A 23,701-nucleotide genomic window follows, 5' to 3' on the forward strand; every position below is an offset into this window, starting at 1 on the left:
CTGACATTCTAAAAACATCGACATATGAAGATTAAAGCAATCAGTCAGTCAGTCAGTCAGTCAGGACATTTAAGAATTATAAATAAAACCGGAAAGCATTGATACTGTACTGCAAACAATGGGAGGGATTAAATCATCGTTTCGACAAATTAAAGTAAGAACCTTTGTTAAAATTGAAAGTAAAATATAATTTTGTTACCTAGTATATCAACAGGAATATTACGTTCCTGGCTATTATTGTATAAAGATACCCTAGGGTAATACTATATCAAATATCGGAATACTGTCGTGAAAGGCATTACGGTATGGCGGGTAAACTTGTTTATATAATAATGGCTGCTGAACGTATCAAAATATTCATTATTTAATGGTAGAATTCCCAGCACCAGTCTTTAACATTCACCAAAGGGCTCATATTCTAAAACCAATGAAATTAAGATGCAATTGTAAATTGAAATGCACCAAAATGATCATCAAATCTAGAATAATCGAGAAGTTTTAGTGTCAATAGAACTGCATTAACTCCCAGTTTAAACAACAACATAAACTACTTAATGTTCAGATAAATGATAGAACAAACACAAAACACTGTCTGGTTGAAAAGTTTGAAAAATCAAAGCTTAATAGTAAAACATTCGAAAACATACCAGTTATGCATATCAAATATTCATCAGCTCTAATGGGCAAAAACTGGAACTGGAATGTTTGAAAGGTGTAAAGTTTACTGGAGAAATATAAAATTTTGTCTACGAATAAATCCATAAAAGGCAATAAACTACTGGGTTAACACGTTTTATAGAATAATTGCTTTTAAAGAGATCAAATTATTCGTTATTGTGAAATTATAACATACACAAAAGAGGCTCGTTGTCTAGATGTAATGAAATTAAAACTGAAATTGAAATGGACAATAATGATCTTCATAGTATTTTTGTTCCAGAAATTTCAGATTAAGTGAAAAAATATCAATATGTATATACTTTTAACATAATAACATAATGTCATAATGTTATAGTAAACATAATGACATAATCTGCTGAAAGAATAATCTAATATATAACAAATATTCGAACAAACACTATCAATATCAAGGCAAAGCGTTAAAAATATTTATTAAGGATGAAACTTTTTTTTATTTTTTTATTTATTATCCAACTTTTCACTAATATCGAAAAGTCCAGAAATGTTTCGATTCAATATAGTAACATGCTAAAAAAGGCTGCGACACCTTTTCAAATTTTTATGTTATGCCGCCACTAAATTGAAATGCTTTATATTTGTGAGGGTATTAAAATATCAAAGAAAAAACTGACTTACAATGTTCGCGTAAATTTTGTTAATTTTTCATTTTTGTTCATCGCACGGTATACTGATATGCAGACTTCATAACCTCAGATCCCCTTTCAAAATTCCATTTTATTTAGTTCCTTCCATTGTTTTCTCGTTTAGGACACATGTAGTATTTTACTTGGGGACCATATGCCGCTTTGCATGGAATGGCACTAAGGTGTCACATTGAAGGTTCCATGATAACCGCCATATTAACACATCTGCGGATGTTTCAAATTTCTAAATTTTACCAGTTCATGTTAAATGTTGAATTCTGCTTAAGCCGGTGCTAGGAGGCGTGGACGGTAGTTTGCACTTGACAGTACCGTCCATGAACAGGCTCAATCAAACCGAGCCTGCAACATTTTCAATTCTGTCGTGTTTGGCTTTCTTTAGGGATTCTTATTTCTCTCTATTTTATATGTCGGCCTTTTAAAGAATTAAGTTTGTGCGAAGGGAAAAATTACACTACGAGATACACAAGGAACAAAACATTGTACATTTATTGAATATTAGGTCAAGACAGCATGCGTTGAATAGTCATTAAATTCCGTAAAAGTCTTAATACATATATGTTAGACAAGACGATAATAGGCAGTTTAATGCAAGCAGTATACGTTGGGGAAATATGAATGGTTTTGCTTGTTCTTTAACAATGTCTGCGAATATCCCATGTCGATCGGTAAACGTCTTTGCCAAATCCAGTCCTTCTAATTAAGTCAGAAGAAAATTGTATAAGTGCGTTGCGCGCTTAATTGGCTGTTTAATAACGTTTCGACAATTGGCTCATGGAAAAACAGAAATAAATGATAATGAATTCAAATATAGACAAAATTATATCTTTTGGCATTCACACTTTCATTGAAACCTTTTCTAAATGATATTGACAAATATTATAGGAAATGAATGTGTACCAGCTTATAACCAAAACAGTAGAAAAATTTATATTAAAGGTTAAAATTAAAGACTCATCTTTCATTTGAGACCACTTACATGTTCCACTCAAAATATATAAGTATATCTTTAAAGATAATTTTAAATTCGTCTGTTATCAAAAATATAGTTCAGCATGTCCAGCTACAAAACTCCATAAAAGAAGGAAACTCTCATTAACTAATGAGTGCATATATACAAGATCGAGATAAGTTGAAAAACAATTTAAATTGTCTTTTAAAAATGAAAGATATGTAACTAATCAAGACTGTATCGAAATTTTATTATTTTAGTCTATATAAAAACGTTAGCTGATTCACTATTAAATGTTGTTTAACATGCTGACTTCAATAGTTATCAAGAAATGAAATGTCTGTTAGGTAAAACGACCGCAGAGATACGACCAAAATGTTTTAACATCGGCATGAGAACCAGACAAACAAAGAAAAAAAAACAAATTGTTAAATAGTCGTTTTGGTTGTTTCTTTTATGAACGTTTTTATATGATGCACATCTTAAAGTTAACCAGTAATATTTCTATGAATGCATGTGCAGACTGAAATATACTGACAAGTTCAATTCTGATTCAAATAGAATATGAAAAATGTGTTGTTTTTTCTCTCCCCATAATCACCATCTTTAAAATAAGTAAAATACTAATTCTTGTAGATGTACACATAGTGTACAAATTTGAGATGGCCAGTGAACTGAACTGGTAATTTCTTCTAAATTCTTTTGCAATTACAAAGTCTTCATATCTGTCATGTATACTAACATCAGCTTAACAGTATTCATTTACATAAGCCTTACACATTTACATACAAAACAGGTTATATCCGTCAGTTTGATCGTTTACACAGTAAGTCATTTTCGATTGACGCCAACCGATCTAAATATTAACGCCTTTGCAATATATTTGTAAAATTAATCTTAACTTAAAAAGCTTTATTTTATACAATGAAAATTATATACATGTACATGTCGTACAACCAACCTCTTGTGCAAAACATTTGATATACACTATATTATAGTAATTTATATTGCTACGGGCTTTTCGGAGTTATATTACTTATCTTGGAATTTTTGTCTGAAAATTAAAATTTAAGCAAAAACAAACTGTCAAACCTTATTCCGTTGTCATTGAAATCTGATACGGTTTGAATATAGTTTTTGTTAAAAGTATAAGGATGATACATTAAACACATCTGTCATATTTTCATTTTTATAAAACTATAGTTATTTAAGATCAATGTATAATAAGAAAGATAAAATGTTAATTGTTATCTTTGTTTCATTATGATGGAATTATCTTGGCAACATTATTGTTTAATGATATTTCTCCTATCTCCAGCAGGGAAGCTGGTTTTGATCCCTTGTGTTGCTTTGAAGTTTGTAACACTCGAGGTTAGCCAAAATTATCTTTTCTGTTTCGCCATCATATGGCATATACTATGTTGCTGCGCGGTTAAAAAAACAAAAAACAACAACAAAAAACAAACAAACAAACAAACAACAAAAAAAACATGCAAATCATCAGTTCCCTTTACTTTTTGAAAATTATTATTGCGTTTCCCGATAAACATAATGTTATCCTATATAAATGATTTGTATTTACTAAAGCTTACCTTCAAAATGAAATTGTTAACAAATTAAAGCATTTTATATATATATTTTTCTTAATGCAGATTGTCTGAGATTGCAACTGTTAGTTTATTTTTATTTGCAAAACTTTACTACATAGCATTACATTGTACAAATTGTAATGTTGTACCAACAGGCCCATAAGACTTTGCTGATCTCAATTATTTGCTATTGGTCTGTTAAGTGTATTACAACACATGGACCAGGGACTGTATAAACGGGACCTCATTGTCGGATATTACATTAAAGGAAGTGTTCAAAATTCACAAATATGTCAGTGATTACCATTCCCTTCTTTAAAGGCATTCTGTTACTACAACAATATGATAATTGATGATAATAATGAAGATTGTCAAAATTTGTATATCTATGCAAAACATTGAAACTGAATAAAAAAAACCTGCAAGCTATAAAACAATAAATCTAGTTTGTATTTGATAGCATAAACATATGAACAATTATACCCATGAAAACAAAATTATTTCTACAACCCATGTTGAAAGCTTTTATCTTATTCAAGATTCATAATTTAACTGCTTTAGAAATAATTATTAATAAAACAGAACTTAACAGTAACTGTAAACCATACAGGCATGGGACTTATAAGTACTTTTTTCTCTCAATATTTAAGGTACGTAGATTGACGACAAGGTCAATATATACATTTGCCACATTATTGTTAACATTTACAAGTCAGCTTTCTGACAGTGGCGCCATATCACTTAAAGGCTCGATATATTTCTTTTAAAAGTAACATATGAATATCATTTAATCAATACTTACCCAAATAAAATGCTTTATAAGCAGCTTCAACAGTTTTATATTGAAGATTTTCGTCATTTTGAAAGTTTATCTGTAAGTAATTGATGGCAGTGCAGAACATTTCTCAATATAACACTTGAATGACACAACAGTGCATTTGACTTATCAGAAAAAATGAAAATGTCTTACTGGTGTATTTAAATTTCGTCTAGAAGGATATTATTGGAATTTTGATGCGTTGACATGCGTGTATACAAGTATTGTGTAATGTGTGATTGAGATATTTTTTGTACATGTTGTATACATTTTCTTTATTTTAATATGTTAGGAATTATATAAATGTTCATATAGTAAGTATAGTACAGGACCCCTCAGGTAAAATGGGCAACAAAATGCACAGAATGTCGTGTCTTTGTATTCTTCACTAAAAACTTATTTACATGTACATAAAACATCGAATTTTGCGCTTAAACTTCTTTTTAAAAATGATATATTTATATATAAAATAAATCTTTATTACATGACAATGGTTAAAGATAACATATTAAAAGCAGGCTGTCTTGACTATGTTGTCATCGAGTAAAACAATTATTATAGTCATTAGTTTAGTTAAGATTATTGTTAAATCTGTTAAAAGTTTGAGAAATATTTCCTATTCAATTTAACACGATTAACAAACACATTTATAACACCATTTGGCATTTTAAATTCAATTTTGCAGTTTTAATTAAATTGTTTCGTTTTCTCAACTTGTCTTTGGTATACAACGTCGTGAAATCTAATTAACAAACACATTACTTTTCAGATACAGATAACTGTATCAAGTAAAGTTTTAGCTTGGAGATGAGTTGCAAGACTTAAAATTGCTAAAATAACTGAATTTTAGGCGCTTATGAGAAAACATTCGTTACAATAATCTGGATTAAGACGAAATATATAACATTAATGTGAGGGTAACAATTCAATTTCTTGTTAGCAAGTTATTAATAGTTTACTGATTTCAGAGACATAACTATTTTTCGCAACAAGATATGGAAGTCTGCAAAACCTGCTCATAAATACAGTCTTCAGTAATAAAAACTACAAACAAAAACAAAACAAAAACAACAAGAAAACGCAGATCATGTCTTTTGTAACAGTTATAATTACAACTTTCCCTTCTTACAAAGATAATATTCACTACTGTCATGTTATCTTGTTTCTCTGCTGTACTTGTTTTCTACCAAAAGTGTCCTACCATTTAAATATCACGTTGTCAACTGAAACTTCGCCGTTTTCTTCCGATTTCTTTATCAAGGGAAAAATGCAGACACTCTTCAGATGCATAAAACGGTCGATTGCTTTTAAAGTCCAAGGTTTATTACTTAATGATAATCGTGCGTCTGGCATAAAATTTTGTATGAATAAATAATGATTTATAATAGAAATAGTGCAACGTGTCTGATCTATTTTCAACATACGCCTTTCTGTCTAAAAGTTAAGCGATATTATACAAATATTTAGCACAAGCAGCCAACATAAACACCCCGTAACAATATCAAGTTACAATGACGAAAACAATATAATTGTTAAATGTTCAAAATGTTATCGGGTACATATCAAATTACAAACACGAAATAAGTCATTAATATGCATAATATAACATTTAGTTTAATCCATTTATTTTCGAAAAGCCCACTCTATCGAAGATTGTTTTACACAGGTTCGATTACAAACCGGACGCATACTTTCTTTCTAAAACTCAAACAAGATATTTTTAAACAGACCAGAAACTTGAAGATGCTTATTAAACAAGAAATCTAAGCAGAAATCATAATGCTTTATTTGGATGGGATTTACGTTACTACGACACAGAATAAATCATATGGCGACGTTCAAGCTTAACTGGTGGAGGAAGACCTCAGTTGCCTTTTTGTGAATTTTTTCAGGCAGGAACGGGCACCCCAGTAGAGCCACCGACGTTCCGTAAGCTAGCTGCATAGCTTCCTCGTAGGAACAAATCCGAAGTTCCTGTCGGGATTTGAACCCACAGCAGTAAGGGGCAAGTGTCATACATGTTTTACTTAACTATTTATAAACAAGTTTACAAGAAACTCGAACAGGAAAGTATTCCTGTAGAGAAAAAGCATTTAGAATTGAAGAGTATTAATTAAACGTTATGGAATTTCTACAAGGGTGGTAAGAAAATATCTTTTCTGTTTTAAAACGATTATAGATTTAAATGAATTGATGTGTTTCATAAATGTGTTAATGAGAATATTTTGTGGCCTAATGCTGGCAATATTACATAGAGGAACAAAACTTGTTTTATCGTCATTCCTTTAACATTGTACTTCAATAGTGTCAAGATTAGTCAAGCCATATATTTATCAAGAGATATTTCACCATACACTACATAAAAAAGGGATTTCTTACACTGGCAGCTGATATATTTGTCTGGTCTATCATTAACCTGTATCTCGTAAAATATTTCGTTAAAAATAAGGTAAAAATTCATTCAGTATCTATTTCTATAATTATAAAGTATGCACCTTGCAGCAGAGTATTTCCCGACACCATGCATTTTTATAAATCATTTTTTTTTCAAAATTGAAAGAATAAGCATATTATTATTCTGACCCATAACATAGTTTTCAAATACCACTTTTAGAAGTCTTCTATGTCAAGTAATGTTTATACATATAATGTCAAATATAAAATTTTACCCTCAATCAATACCTATAACATTACAAAACAAATTACATAACGAAACTCTAAATTTGACGGGTTGTGATTTTCGATACTGTCTAAAATTCCACAATTAGAAAGTCATAACGTTTTTCTTTCTAAAGGCAAAACAAAAAAGATGCATAAACATTTAGTTTAAAAAAATATTTGTTCATTCTAAATCAAATTCAACATTATTTCTATAACATTCTAAAACCGTTGAGAAATGTAATATTTGATGTGTAATAAAATATTCAAACACTTATGGGAATATCTTACGACAAAAAGTACTATAGGCTTATAATAACTTGTTGAAAGCATTTCATTTATTATCAAATTTCGCTGACAGAATTTAATGGGCAAAAACTACAATTTTTCATTTTCAATTTCTGTAATGTATAAACTTACACATTAAAATAAAGTGAATTTGACGATGCTTTTATTTTAAAAGAAATATATTCGCCTTTATTGATATAAGCTTTGTATACCGAATAAGCCCTTTTATATATATAATATAAAAAAGAATTGGAAAGTGATGGAGTAAGGTTTAGTTGAGTTATCAATGTACAAAACTTTCAATCAGATAATTAATTGAGCGGGTATTTTAATAGAAGAAATATTTAGTTACTTCGCATATTCAGTGAGATAAAATATAATTATTTGTAAATATTAACCTTTTATATCACCAAATCATACAAAGTGACATTCTACTTTTACTAAAAATCTACTACTACTACTACTTTTACTAAAAATTCTTTTACTAAGTCTTATTTTCAAAGAAACAAATTATAGATCTCAAACAAATGATTGAGCTTTTAAGGCACAGTTTTTAAAGTGTTTTTTAAAAATATCATAGATGTTTTGCTTTTGGTGGAATGTGACATTTCTAGGTGAATTGCCGTGGATTTATAATAATTTCCTCAATGTTATAATTTTATCGTGAAAATGATAAAAAGTAATAACATTTTTTACTTTTGCATTTAAACAAACCTAGATGATCATTGTTTTGATTTTAAATGATAGTCTATATAACTTTTAACAGCACATCTTTAAATAACATTCAAAATCCATGTACCAAAACAAAATACTTTAAATCAATTAACAAAAATCCAGACAGTTACACAAAAAAACAGAACAAACATAATACGCTTACATATTTTTGTTTGTCGAACTATTTTGGCGGATTAATGTGTGATCTATCTCAAACGTTGTATTTTACCTTGTGATTTGAGCCTGATTTGAAATATTTAATTTTCTCGAATAACAATGTTTATTGCAATTTATTAAAAAACGAGGAGATTACACAAATATATATTTTCTAAATGAATACTCTTTGAAAAAAGAAATCACAAATATAGACAAACTAAATAACGACAAACTGTACTAAGGAATCACAATAACTATAGTACAATTATATGGCAGTTTTGAAAAATCAGAGGTTGTCAAAATGTCAGTTTTTGAAACTATTACTTAGATGTTGATAATTAAATTTGCTTTTGTATGAACTATCAAACGAGTCATAAGTTAGTTTTATTATGAAGTTAGATACCACTTTCATTGTAAATATATATGTCAAATGGCTGGCTAAATTGAAATGAAAAGAAAACTTCTGCGACAGTGTCAATTAATATAAATAACGAATATTATAAAAACATTCGATTCTTCATTTGTTTGAATAGGGTTTATATCATTATGCTTTCTAAAATGGGTAACTATTTATTTGACAGTCTCACGTTTGTTTAAAAAAGCATTGATCCATTTTGTAACTTGCAAACAACAAATGTTTTATGCAAATCAAAGCAATTCATTTAGACAATCTCGTGCAAGCCTAACGAATTGTTTGTTCACGCTCTGTGTGATCAGGAGTTTTAGCAATAACTGATTCAACTGATATTAATTCTGACCCGGTGCATTTTCTTCAATCAAAGTGTCAGCTTTCTGATAAATTAAAATAGTTTTACCGCTTTGTAAAGAATGGCTCAATTCAATTGAGAATTTTGTATGGCAAAGAACTTGAATGGATAGAAATAAATAAGGTGAAGGAAATTGTAGTGGTAAATGCATTAATTCAGACTATTGCTTTTGTCTCTCAATGTCCGAATGACATTTTTTATTTTACGTAATATGAAGTGCAAGCTACCGTTCTCGTCACGTAGCACTGGCTAACGCAAAAGTTTACCTTTAAACACTCGCAGATGTATTTATAAATGCACTATGATAATCAGTTGATAATGATAAGGTATATCCCTTATTTAAAGGGACTCCACTGAGGTTTTTTGACATGATGGGACTGAAAATTATTTTTTCCAGATAAATGTACCATTTGATGTAGGTTAAGAACACTAATCTTTATGCAAAATTTCAGATCATTCGCGCATTTCGTTTTTCTAGAATATTTACCAAAATTGTAAAACAATGACCCAGAATGAAAAGCATTTAAACGCTTTTCACTCAAATCGAACTAAGGAAAGCATAAACATATGATTTTCAATTTATTTCAAAGTATTTTTCTTAGCTATCTTTGCATATATTTCTGTATAAAAAGCCCAAGCTCATTTATGTAAGAAATTCAAATGTTATGTTTTTAGGCTTTTAAACCTCAGTGGAGTCCCTTTAAGTTACACTGATTTTTCGACGAATTTGCTTTTTCTGAATATAAAAGTTTCATCGGGATATATGTATAACAGTTGTACATTGGCGAAAATAAATAAACCGTGAACAAAAATCTAAATATCATTGTAATCATCTTCCACAATATGCTTTCACGCCTCACAATTTGGCAAAACCAGTGTGTCTGAAATACATAACACCATGATAATTCAAAAAAATAATGAACAGTTTTGTACAATATTTCAGTACAGTACAAAGAACGAGTATTTGAAAAGTAATTGAAATTTGTATGTGGCTACATTGCGTATAATCAATTAAAATACTTTTACATGTAAGACAATAAACATGTGTTCAATAACACTTATTGAAATAAATTACCATTACATTATATATTTTAGTGCCAAGTCTAGTATTTTTATAAGCACACGTACTAGTTTTGATACCCAGCTGATGGTACATTTAGGACCGATAATTTCATTTAGTTTCAAGAACCTGTGGTTTGTTTTATATTGTTTAAATATCGGCGACATAACATTTACGCTTTGCATTGTATTAAAACGAAAAAAAAATTAAATAAAGAAATATTTGGAAAAGAAATGTAGTAAATATTAAAAAGATTCAGTTTGCATTTTTTTTACAATCATGGCATTAATTACTAAAATGAAACAAAATGTGAAATTGACCTTTGTCCTAGACAAGCGTAACTAAATGACTATAATATCCGATATAACAAGTTTTTTAAGTGTACTAAAGTGGAATCCGTAAAACGTCAATATAAATACTATATAAGCGGTCATTTATGCCTTAAATGTGACACGAACTTTGCCTTAGAAAAATCCGGAACTTACAGTTATAACACCCTTTTTACAGATATATTTAGATCTAAAAATGTTAGGTTTACGTGGTTCACAAATTAATTTATATTAATTGCTTTAAAGGATTATTTCCATTAAGAAATTTACAGTACAGTTAAATTAATCAAGAGAATACGAAATCGTGGCACTCCAAAAGGTTAAACTAGTCCATAGGCAGTTTAAGGTATAAGTTAAGTACAGCAAATATAATGGTGCATCCGACAAATAAAGTCTTTGTTAAAATAAATAACGATTAAATCTAGAAACAATGCAACGCCTCCCTTTTTTGCCATTAAACGCCTGTGTGTAAATTAAATTTATATAAGCTTTAAGAAAAATATTAACATGTTATAAGAACTGACACCTTGTTTTGTTTTATATAACATGTATGAAAGAGCTAGGGTTTTTCTTTTGACAAGAAGATAAACATTTCAACTTTTGTTATAGTTTAACATTGGTTTTAGGATAACGTTCAAATTTCATTTCACTTTGAAATTGATATAATTGATGTGTTACATGTTATTGTTATGTTTTAGGTACTCGTATATTTTTTTTCTGCTGATCACATTCTTAACTTAATTTGGTACGTCCTTCCTCGACTTTTTCTTCGGTTCTATAATAAATTACTGCCAATATACAAATCAACGATAAAATAAAAAAGAAAGAAAGAACACAAAAACATGAAGAAGACAACTTACTTCTTAAACAAAGGTTTCCATATCATCTGATAACTTATGTGAGTAGATTCCAGCAATATCCTATGCTTCTATGAAGTTTTATGTTCAGAAGGATAATCTAGAAAACAACTTCGATTTCTCTGGAAAAAAAAATGAATTACACAATATAAAGAAAAACTAATTACCATTAGGTTATCTTTATACTATACTAACAGATTTTGCTATTAATAATAAATTAGAAAATAATAATTGCTTGTAATTACAGGGTTGAATAAATAAGGCCAATTAACGAAATAAAACATAATAATATATTCTTAAAGCAATAAAATAAGACCAACTTGGAATTTAATTGCAAAATAAGAACACATGATGTGATATTATTCCAGAGAATTTGGACAAAACAAAACAAAACAAAATAAGCATTGGCACTTTTGTATTACATTAAAATAGTTAATATTGACCCAAATAGATTTCAACTATTCTTTCAATAATTGTTTTCATGTATAATTAATGAAAAGTCTAAAATAACTATGTTCATTGGTTGGCTTTACCATCACGATCATCAAATAGCAAAATTATTTTAAATGCTTAATTCATGTTTGCTGTGTTCAAAAGGGGTAAAGCTGGGACTAACGGAAATTTGGCACTAGGTCCCTCAGTAGCTCCAAGAAGATAGTGTACTATCTGCTCAAAGGCAAATGTATCACAAGGTGCCACCTGTTTTGTGAAATGAGCAGCGCATTCGCTTAATCGTCGATAAATCAAATTTATAAACAGCAGGGGATTATTTGTTATTAAACGTGTAAATGGGTTTCTTACAATAATCATGCGCTTAAAAAATACATATATGATATTTTTTCAAAAACGAAATCCGGTAATAAAAGTCATTTATTTGTATAAATGTTTCAAAATGTTCAAATTATTTTAGTAAGTTATTTGCCGTCACAGCTTTATATTGGCAAATTTTTGGACACATTTATTTGAATTATGTGAAATTAACTATTCAATGCAGATATTCAAATTTCCATATTCTAAGAATTGTCATGTTTAAATACTTTAAATCTCAACTCACGTTTTTTTGTTAAGCAACATGATTTGGTATATAAACAGCTAAAAACTAGTTCAGAGATAATTTTATAAATATATTTATTTAATAAATAAAAATCAAATGAAAGAGACAAATGGTAATTTATGAAAGGATATCAGGTTTATGATATGATTTAGATAAAAAAAACAAACAAATAAAAATTCTTAAGATGTAAATAATTTGTTATATCTTATTCTATCTTTCGTGTTATCTTATGTTTCAAATCAATTGAATTATTTGTCACTTTAAACTAGGACTGTCTTTTATAGATCACTTACGAACAGCGATAAAGATAAATCAGCGATTATGTGAGAATGGTTATCTGCTGGGCCCAATAATGCTGTCAAAAGCAACCCAGCATCATAAGACTAGCAAACACTTGACTTTATTATACCAATCTGGTCTCGTTTCTGGACAACCACTGTTAATAAAGTGGAACACTATGTGTACGTATTGCATAACAGTACGGATATGCTCATAAGTGTACTGTTGTTCAAAAGAATTATAATTATCAATGGTCATTTAAAATTTCCACAAATGTCATTTGAAAATAAGACATAAAATTAACAAAATTCACTTGAAGCATAACAACAATTATTTTGTTTATTTTGTTAGAACATCATCCATGACATTTGTATTTGATGTATCAAAATAACGTTAACATATACTTATTTCTTTCATAGCAGTAAAAAATATCGGACTACGTGGTAACTACATACAACATTATTTATTCAACCGTGTGCAAAACGATTGATATGCTTATCATCAACTATCGATGTTAATACAGGTGATTTTCTACAATTAAAATAGAATCGAAACCAAAAATTTCCGAAAAAAGACAACATAAGAATCCGTAAAGAAAGTCCAACACGGCAAAACTATTGAAAATGTTGCAGGTTCGGTTTGATTGAGCCTGTTCATGGACGGTACTGTCAAGTGAAAACTACCGTCCACGCCCCTTAACACCATCTTAATCAGAATTCAATATTTAAACAAGAAATGAGAAAAGTTCAAAACTTATTTTACAAACTTATTTTACAGATTTGTCTATTTGAGTTGAGCATGTGATTGGTTACAACTATAATTCTTTTTTGTTACTCATGCTAAAAGATAAACGATACTATCAGAATTGTCATTCAATTATACATTTCATAACAAAGCACAATCGATTTTCAAAACGACGCTTAAAGGCAGCGTTTGCTGGGCTTTATATGTTGCGCAGGTGTTGCTCTCAGTGAGAGAAATTAACGATTCGAGAAAAAAATGCACTTCTATAACACATCGTACGATAGTGTGATATTGTATAGACATTTGGCAAGCATTTGCTTCAGGCATGCCATACAAAAACGTACTCTTAACATTTTCTATCACTTGAAATAAAGACAAATTACTTTAATTGTTTAAGCAAACTATTGTTGTTTCTCTACAAAATAAATTGATATTATTTGGAACGATAAGTAGTTTGTGACATTTTGTACTTAGTCTGCTCATATACAACCGTTGTTGCAACTTTTACGTTATTTGTTCTTGATTAACAAAACTGAAGAAATTAATTTTATTGTTCACGACTTATATCAAAATACGTTAAAGAATATAAACAAAAGTATTTTTTTTTAATCTCACTGCAAATAAGACGTACTTCTTGCTTAAAATGCGTGCTTAAAACACATTTGTGAGCAGGTTTGTTCAGTTTTTATTTCTATAATTAGTTTAAATTACATGTTTTGAAAGTATTTACCAGAATTTCAGTCATATATATCTTTCCTTACGAAATGTAAAACTCTTATGGTTTTAAATCAACTACTGGCCAAACGTTCCTTTTTTTACTTTCATCGTACATTTTTCGGGCATGCCAGTTTGGGCATCTGAACAGAGCAACACCGACAATTGGTAAACTGAAAGATAACTTACATGAAATAATACAACGTCTGTATCGGAACTCGGATCAACTTTGATGAGAAAGAGAATGTACTCAAACCATTACTTTTCCTTTATTGAAATAGCTTTTTATACGTTGATATCCTTCTTCAGTATAATTATGTAGTATTGATACTGTAGCAAAAATCCTTTAAGAGAAAAATCAAGTTATATGCTAAGAATTGTCTGTCCATTTAGTACATAGAAATAAGTCGCACACAATTAGCCAAAATGCTAGATAAGATTGTGGATAATATTTAAAACTTTCTTTTTCTTACATTTCGGGAAAATACATGCATGAACTATTTGCATCGGAGCATGTATGTGAATCCATACACCCCAGTCACACAATAACTTATTAAGATCAGATTATGTAGGTCTCAACGGAATAAAAAAAGTAGCGTTTTATTTCTTCTAGCCGTAAAATGTCACACTGTTCTTGAACTATAGATTCTACATCGTGGAGCTGTATACAGGGAAAATAGTCAGTGGTTGTTTCATTTTGTTTTTGCTTACTGATACATTTCTGGTATCATAATTTAAACATGTCGGATAAACTTAGAAATATAGCCTGATATTGAAAATAGATATAAAAAAAGATGTTCTTACAGAGAACGCCTTAAACAGCACAATTTAAAATGATGCAGGTGTGGTTATAGCAGAATCCAATTTAGAGTTTGTATTTCTGAAATTTTATTGTGTTAATGTGTACAAATAAGGCATTCTTATTTCCATCCCACCCCAATTATTTTAAATATAACACTGAGATGAATTCCATAAGTCGAACTTACAGAAAACACTTCTAATTCCTAGAAGGTTGTATATTTAAATGACACCACTGAGGTTATTTTACATGGAAAAAAACTGGAAATATTATTTCGGGACTTGTATACCATTTGATGTAGATTTGTATCAAAAGCTCACTAAGTCTTGCAAAAGTTTAGACCAGTCCCTCGTTCCGTTTGCCAGAATAATCATTTTCATAGTGCAAATTGACAAAAAATGAGGTGCGTTGCAACGTTTTTCACTGAAAAAGATCTAAAAATCGTACAAAAATTAATTTATGATTCAACTCGTTCACGCCCACCAGGCTTACGGAACATTAAATATATTAAATTTGGCAATGGTTAAATTTTGCATTAATTTTGGAAACATCGACAGATCTGCACATTGTAACTTTTAATAAAAAAATCGTGTAATTATCTGGTTTAATAAACAAAAAAGTATTGCGGTTTAGACAACAATAATAAAAAAAGAATTCCTGAAATGACTTCAGCAAGTAAGTTATTTAAATAAAAAAGTGAAAGGGTTTTCATCTAATATAGCAAGTAAACGTATGATTAGTAAAACACATACGTTGCATTTAACGTCTTTGCAGGAAACATTTCGTAACTGATTCATTTTATGAGTTTTTAGTGCGTTTTTCTTCTGCCGTCTTAAATGTAAATGTTATTTATAACTTTCGTGTCATAATTGTATTTACATGGACATTTTCTTACTTAATCAAAGACAAATGACTGATAGACCAATGTGACAATGAATAATATAAAGGAGATATTATGCAAGATTGCGTGTATAAATAGTGTGTATAAACCCATTAAGCTACCTGTCTCCAACATAACGACACCATCATAGACCGACCGACTCATTCTCTAGACAAATGATAATGCATGTAACAGCTTTTAAGATAGGTTTGACAATCTTCCTAGTTTTTCAAGAATTATAAGTGAAACTGTCAAATTTACATTTGATTTAGAGAAAAATGGATTTGTTTAGCAACATAGGTAATAAGTCGTAACGACACGTCATGTCTAAATATATATATATAATTCTCGATTTGAATGGTCATTAAGAGCGTCTCGAGAACGTCAAATAAATCATGTATGTAATAATAATAAGGAATGATAAAGAAACAAACTATTAGAACATCAACAATTTATATTGTAACATTTATCTATGGGACAGAACCTTCACAATAACGAGTCACATAGACAGCAAATTAATGACGGAGCTATTTGTCAAACCACCCACTCACACTAGCTGATGAACTATGAATGTGATTATTAAATGACAAAATATATAATTATTTCGTCTAATGATAGTCGTTTTTACGTCAACGTTAAAAGAAGCAGTAATATCCGCTTGAATTTAACAATAACTCATAAAACTTTGGAATTCAATAAGGAGCGCAGAATATTTTTGTATCGGGTTGAATATTGAATCATTACCGTTACAAAACTGTTTTCATATTGAAAACGTTTTATTGAACATAAGTAATTTACTTACATTTAATTTGATCCGATTTTAATTTGAAAAAAAAAACAGCTTGAATGAACATACTTTACACAATATACATTGTAGATACGTTTTCGAACGCTTTTTTGAAATACACATAGTTCTAGTTGGAGACGTTATTGTTTTTGTTTTTTTCGTACTTGGATATCATAGGCCAGGGCTATTTTACAAAGTCATTCAAATGACAACAAACAATATGAGTGACATTCAATTGTTGGTGTTTTTGCAAAGTGCTCTAGGTTGCATTTTGTTCTTTTGAGAACATGTTAACAATTTTAAAACTCAAAGATTTAAAGGCGATTTACGCCATTTTGAAATTGCGTTTATATGCTGAATATCCATTTCATTTCTTGTTGATTCCTATACAGATTTAGGGAATCTGGAATTGGGTACGCTTAAAGTCAGGTTTTTAATTTAAATATAAATCTCGGGAAATTACAATGTCGTATAAACGATTTGCAATAAACCCAAAATATAATGTATTCTCACTTTTAAGTTCAATTACGTTATAAACCAAATTGTTGGAAGTACTACACATGCTGACATATATAAACATTGTTAGAAAAACGTGTGTGCTTGTTTGTTTCAAATATAAGTCGAACTGAACAACAGTTCTTACTTTTATAGCTCCATTCATCTCAGAAACATACAGAATGATACTTTACTTAAATTTGTGATTTATCACAGATTAAACCGTTAATTTTTAACTTTCGTTTTACACCATAACATATCTTATTTATTACTAATAGTATGCAATATCTATGTTTACCAAACAAGTGTGACTCTTTCAAAAGAGTCAAATTCAGTTGCTTCTAATGTTGTTGGTTTTTACTTTATTGTTAAGCTGATATAATTAAATTTTGACATATGGACAAATAAGTATTTTGCAGGCATAAATATGATGTATGACAAAACAAAAAAAACATGGTTTTACTAATATTTTTAACAGATAAAAAGGGTTTTGCTTCTTTTTATTGTATGTCAGTCTGTCTGTCTGTCTTTTATTGTTATTTCAGTCTTGATATAAAATCCCGATTGAAGTTAATGGGCAAAACAGTACAATACCATTATACCATAGTACTTGATCTATTTTAAATTTATACATGAACTTTTTTATGTCAGTAATTTAACTTAGGACTTAATGTTTACGGTGACACAGTTCTGTGATAGCTTGTCTTTAATAGGAATACGTTAACTTAAATACATAATTATTGACTTTCATTTTACTTTCAGCTGACATCCTTCTCACTGTCTTTGAACAACTGAATTTATACATTTCTTTTCTAATCACATTGCAAAATCTCTATTTAAAACAGATAAGGATAAGTGTAAAATACAAAGGATATAAAATAGAAAAATATAAAATAAGCTCGAGCTGTCGCAAACAATATTTATTCTGCGCTCTTATAAACAACTAAAACTAACGAAATACAAGACGTGATTACATATACACAATATGAGAGGTAGAGCTACGTTCTCGGGATTTCTGTAGCAAAATTTGATTCTTGTCTTCGTTTACAAGATATGATCTATGTTTACTTTTCAAAGATATTTTACAGTAAATCAGATTTAGGAGCATGTTTGGATAACGTTTGTCAAAATTAATTCTATTTACAATGACATTGAAACGATAATTAATCTATTCAGGTTTGTACTTTTTATTTCTCAAAAAGAAATGATATACAACGCTTTGACACGTATAGATCTGTCATATTTTATAATAGCGATTCATTTTTGTATTAAACAGATGAGAGAGGAATATACTTGGTAGTAACTTATATAGTATCAATATTTTGTTGAAATATATTAATAGTTTTGTTCAGGACGGATATTTATTTATTGAATAATGATTTACCTTTTGATGAATTGTCGTGCCTGGCCCCGTGTTCACAAAGATTTAAGGATCAGGATCAAGATCAAGATCAAATTAAAAAACTCACATTTTTTCCCTTGCTCATCCTCATAGATTAAATATCTAATATTAACTTGATAAAACTGGACTTGAAATAACATGTTTACGAAATTTTAGAATAAATTTATTGTTATTTTTGTAAGATACCAGCATTTTACAGTTGATCCAAAATATTGATCTTGATCCTAAAATTGATCCTTATTTTGATCCGATTATTTTTGTATTTGTTTTGTAATTTGCTGTGCTTATCCAAAAAAAAGGTTGGTTTCGTTGTAAATCAGCATTTTCTTACATTTTGAATATGTACCATTTTATTCTAGCAAAATATGATAAATTTTAGGAACATAAAACAATGAAAATAAAATCAGGATCACTTGATCCTGATCCTGATCTTTTCTTTGTGAACACGGGGCCTGGTGTTATCAAAATAGAACAAATTCTACAGTATTTGTTCTGCAAAATTGAAAAACTTAATTAAGAAATTCAATTTTTTCTATAATATACATCTAACTAAAGGGGAAATGTGATTATGCTAGTAATCTCAATTGATTCATTTCCAAGAACGGTTTGATCAGATTTGGGACTTTGCTAAAGTGTTACACGTATCATTATTATTTTCATGTTTAAATGTGTAAAATATTGAACAAGTATTGGAATGGGACGTGCATGATTGCTTCTAATAACTACATAAATAAACTAAGCTTACAACACTTTCAAGTACGGTAAATGATGAAAGTGATCATTTTCGGCAAAATGATCAAGTGTAAATTGAAATCAAGAATTTCCCTTGACTTTTGTACAGATCTGCTAGACTAAGTTTTAAGCAAAATTAAAAACGTGATAGACTCCATATATTGTTGTTTTAAGCTATTTAGATAAATTACTAAACTGTTACAATGTAACATGTATAAAAGATAAACGATAATATAAAACTGAACTGCCATTTATATTCACAATTATATTAAAGTGCAAGCTATTGATTTCGAAAACGTCGCTAAAGGGAAAGGAACGATGTTTGTTGAGATTGATATGTTACGCAGGTGCACTAGACAAATTAACAAGAAAAACGTTTGTATCACGTCGTATGACATTATAAATTCTCAAGGCAAGCGTAAATAGTAACACTGATCGCCAAATGCATGTTTAATGGAAACCATATAAAAGGCACTCTAAACATATTGACTTACTTATCCCAAGATGTACCACATTGTTACAGTCAAAGTAAACTGCACTATTATTTATCAAACATACATGTGTGTTTGTTACTATTTTCATATTTGTTTTTTTAACTAAAATACATAATCAATTTTTGAGGCTTTCATATGGTTGTATAGATTTATCGAAAAACGGGACATAATAACTTAATGGTACACACTATGAACAAATATACATTATCATCACATTTTAAGTTCATATTATCATGTAATAAGAAGAAAACACACCAACGCAGCCAATAAAATGTTTGTTGTTATTATAATAAAATTAATTAAAGTTTCAGCACTTTAATTGTACTGTGCTGAACCACGTTTAGATTTTTTTTGTTACATTATTGTGATAATATGTTCAGTGCAGTATAGCCTTTGTTATTTACCCCCTGCAACGTGCAGCCCCCTCTAGTAGACGGAACAAATAGTTTGGTAACATTTTCTATTTCAATTTCTTACTGACTTACCGACAACATTTAACATAATACAATGTCACCATACATTCCGGTCTAATATTTATAAAAAATGTCTGATCTTTAGTAAAGGAAACGTTCAAGGAATTTGCCTATCATTTTTTGTTAGTGTGGGTAAAACTAAAATGAATATTTCCGAATATAACATAATGATACGTGCATTGAATATAAGATTAGAAAATGTGAATTACAAACTCGAATGAAATGTTCATGAAAGTCATTGAAAAGGTCCAGCTTCGCATCTTTCAATCCCTAGCACCGCAATATTTCATCAATTTTTGATACTTCATTCATTCGAAGTAATCAATGATCCCAAAGGATTAAAAATAAAACAGTACTGAGATTAAGTCTATAAGTAATATTCATAGAAATCATCAAGTTTCTAAGAAGTTATTAAATTAAGCAATACACCAAGAGATTAAATATTGCAGTTTGAAAAGATTCATCGTCTCTTTATGCTACGTTATTATACGAACGGAATTCTTAATCAAGATGTTCATTATACTGGGTTATTGAACTCAAGAAATCAAATAGGTTCTTAATATACATGTATACATGATTTCTTTTTATCTTCCTGTTAGATTAAATAGACATTGTGTCTATTTATGAATAAGTGTAAATGGTTCGTGTACAAGTCAAAGTGAGAACAAAAATCATTACATGCCATAATTGTTTAATTTTGTATTCTTCTTCACACACATATCAATAGCCAACGTGATTTATGGAAAATTCTATAATAATTTATTATATCTTCAGAATGAATCTGTTACCTTTCAGTTGATAATAAGTCTTTTTATATTTTAGACAGTTTTTATATTTTATCCTTATCCTATTTTGTTATTACCTTTTGGTAAATGACCATTTTAGTAGTCAATATTTTGAAATAGATAACTAATACAGCTCGATTTGACAACGAAATATAGATCATAATGAAACTTTAAAAAGTATTAATAAGTCTTCAGCATGTATTTCATTCAAAAAGTCATTACTTCAAAAATGTTTTCATTTAAATCAAGTTGACATATGATAACTTAAAAAAACTTTTAGCGCAGTTAACAATTTTTCATGAAATTTTTCGGAACTCGTTCGTTCTTTGAGCTATTTGTGCGTTTACGTTCAGCAGTCTTTGAATGTCAACTTTATTTATTGCACTCGCGGCGTCATTAATGCATTCACAAAGAAATAATTCTACTTAAAGAAGACAAATGATTGATAAATCTATGTGACAATGAATACCATTAACATAATATTATACAAGAATTGCGTGTCTGTGTGGACACACCAAGCTACCTGTCTCCAATAATGACACAATCAAAGTCAGAGTGACACATATTCTGTATACAGACGATAGTTTAATATACAACAGCCGTTTGATTTCATTCCGCTTTAAAACAACACTGAGCATTAAGTTCTTTGAGAAAAAGGATATTAAGTAATTAGCTATTATAAGGCGGCGTTGTCAGCTAGTTAATAAGCAATTACAACAATAACAACAAGAGCAAGGACACTTCGTCATGTCACTATCATTGACAAAGCCAAGAGATAAATATACATGCAAACACGTGTCTTAACATTAAATAGTATCAAAATATTAATTTATCAAAAATGTTTGTCAATTCATCCACTGTCATTCACTAAGACGGTAATCATTAAATGACAAAGTATTTGGTCTATTTTAATAATTATTACATATCAACGTGAGATGCGGTATATTCCGCTTGAATTTGACACATCTTTGGCACAGAAGTTCAACATGTTTTGTGGGAAAAGAGATTGAATTAAAAGCTGAAATTTGCACAATTTCTGACACATGGAAATATCTTCTATCCAATGTGTAAGTTACACATAACAAATATGATATTATTGATTTCTACTTCTTTCTTTTTCTTATTTTTTGCACTTTTTGATGTCATATCAGTTGTTTATAGTGGCTGAAAGAATTGTTTTGCTTATTTGCTGAATGAAATGTTGTTGTTTTTGTTGGATCAGCATTGGACGAATTATAATATTGTAACTGTTAAAGATTTTTTTGCCGATTCAATCAGAATTAAAATGTTCATTCGTTAGTTTTTGTATTGCTCCAATCCTAAGAAAACATTTTTTAAAATAACAGTTACGTCTTTAATATTAAACAACCTTGACTTTAATCGAGTAAACGTAAAAGATCGTTGAACTTGTGATGCACATTTGCTGATCAAAATAAAAAATAAAGTATATATCATCAAAATTTATCAACAATGTTTATTATACCTCTTATAATTATAACAAAAATATCGAAAAAAGACAGCATTTAGAAAAAAAGGTAAAAGCGGCAAAATAATGCAATAAATTTTCGTACTAAAGTCCCTGTTTCTTTCCATTATATTTATGTTGTTTACAGGGCTGTCAAGTTCTTGCTTTGTATTTACGGGTATATAAAGGTAAAAAGTGATTGCTGATTGCCCATCAATTCATAATAGACAAACCCAGCCTTGTCAGTTATCTATCTTTCTTTGTCATCATATAAAAGGATAAAATGTATGTTGTTTATCGATAAATTTTGTAAACTTGATTTGGTAGAGCTTGTTCTAGATTAATAATGAAGATACATTGGAGCTGATTCGACTAAAAGTATTTCTACTTAGAAATCCTCTTATTTAAAAAAAAAAACTTATTTAAAAGTAAAGAGTTACAAAACACGTGTTTCCTTTTAAGTCACATTTAATTGAATTTCCCATTTTATACCAAGGTTCCAATTTATCAAATGAGTAAAATAAATTGACAAAACATTTAAGTACTTAAATTTACAGTGGAAGTTTCAAATAAATTTGTTTATATCAAAAGTAACAAAAACTTACAATCTCTCTGGAAATAATGTTTTTGGTGACACAGTCATCAAAAATAATAAAGAATTCCGCTTGTAATGTTTTATTTGAAGTTCCCAATTACTTAAAGCTGATATCGTTTCTATAAACATATGAATTTGGCAGAACATACATTTTTTCATTTTATAAAAAAGGCTTATTCAAAAGTGTAAACATGCAAATTATATTATGATTACTTACATAATCAAATTAACTCAAGTCGACAAAAAAATAAACACAAAAAAATGAAGATAACTATGCACATTAATCATCTACCAACTTAAAAGTCGCGATACCATGTTAACATCAAATAACACGCATACAATATGAAAGGAAAAACAACTTCTGTAATTGGATTATATTTTGTTTTCAAATACTTTTGATAATTTTTTAAAAACGATTTTGGTATTTTGGGACACTTTTTAAACAATGTTTCTTTTTTAAAAGAATGACTTTA

The 23,701-nt window shown here is 29.1% G+C and overlaps 1 protein-coding gene across 1 annotated transcript in view; it reads right to left on the bottom strand.

Annotated features, from left to right (window-relative positions):
* LOC132749983 (voltage-dependent calcium channel gamma-5 subunit-like) overlaps window positions 1-23,701 on the bottom strand; it is a 103,086-nt gene that overhangs the window by 53,063 nt on the left and 26,322 nt on the right. Inside the window, exon 2 of the mRNA XM_060739930.1 lies at window positions 11,534-11,652. The gene's annotated coding sequence lies outside the window, so the exon portion shown is untranslated. The remainder of the gene's footprint in view (window positions 1-11,533; window positions 11,653-23,701) is intronic.

This window comes from Ruditapes philippinarum, unplaced genomic scaffold (genome assembly GCF_026571515.1).
Source record: "Ruditapes philippinarum isolate M1 unplaced genomic scaffold, ASM2657151v2 ctg1025_1_1_1_1, whole genome shotgun sequence".
In the NCBI taxonomy this organism is placed as follows: domain Eukaryota; kingdom Metazoa; phylum Mollusca; class Bivalvia; order Venerida; family Veneridae; genus Ruditapes; species Ruditapes philippinarum.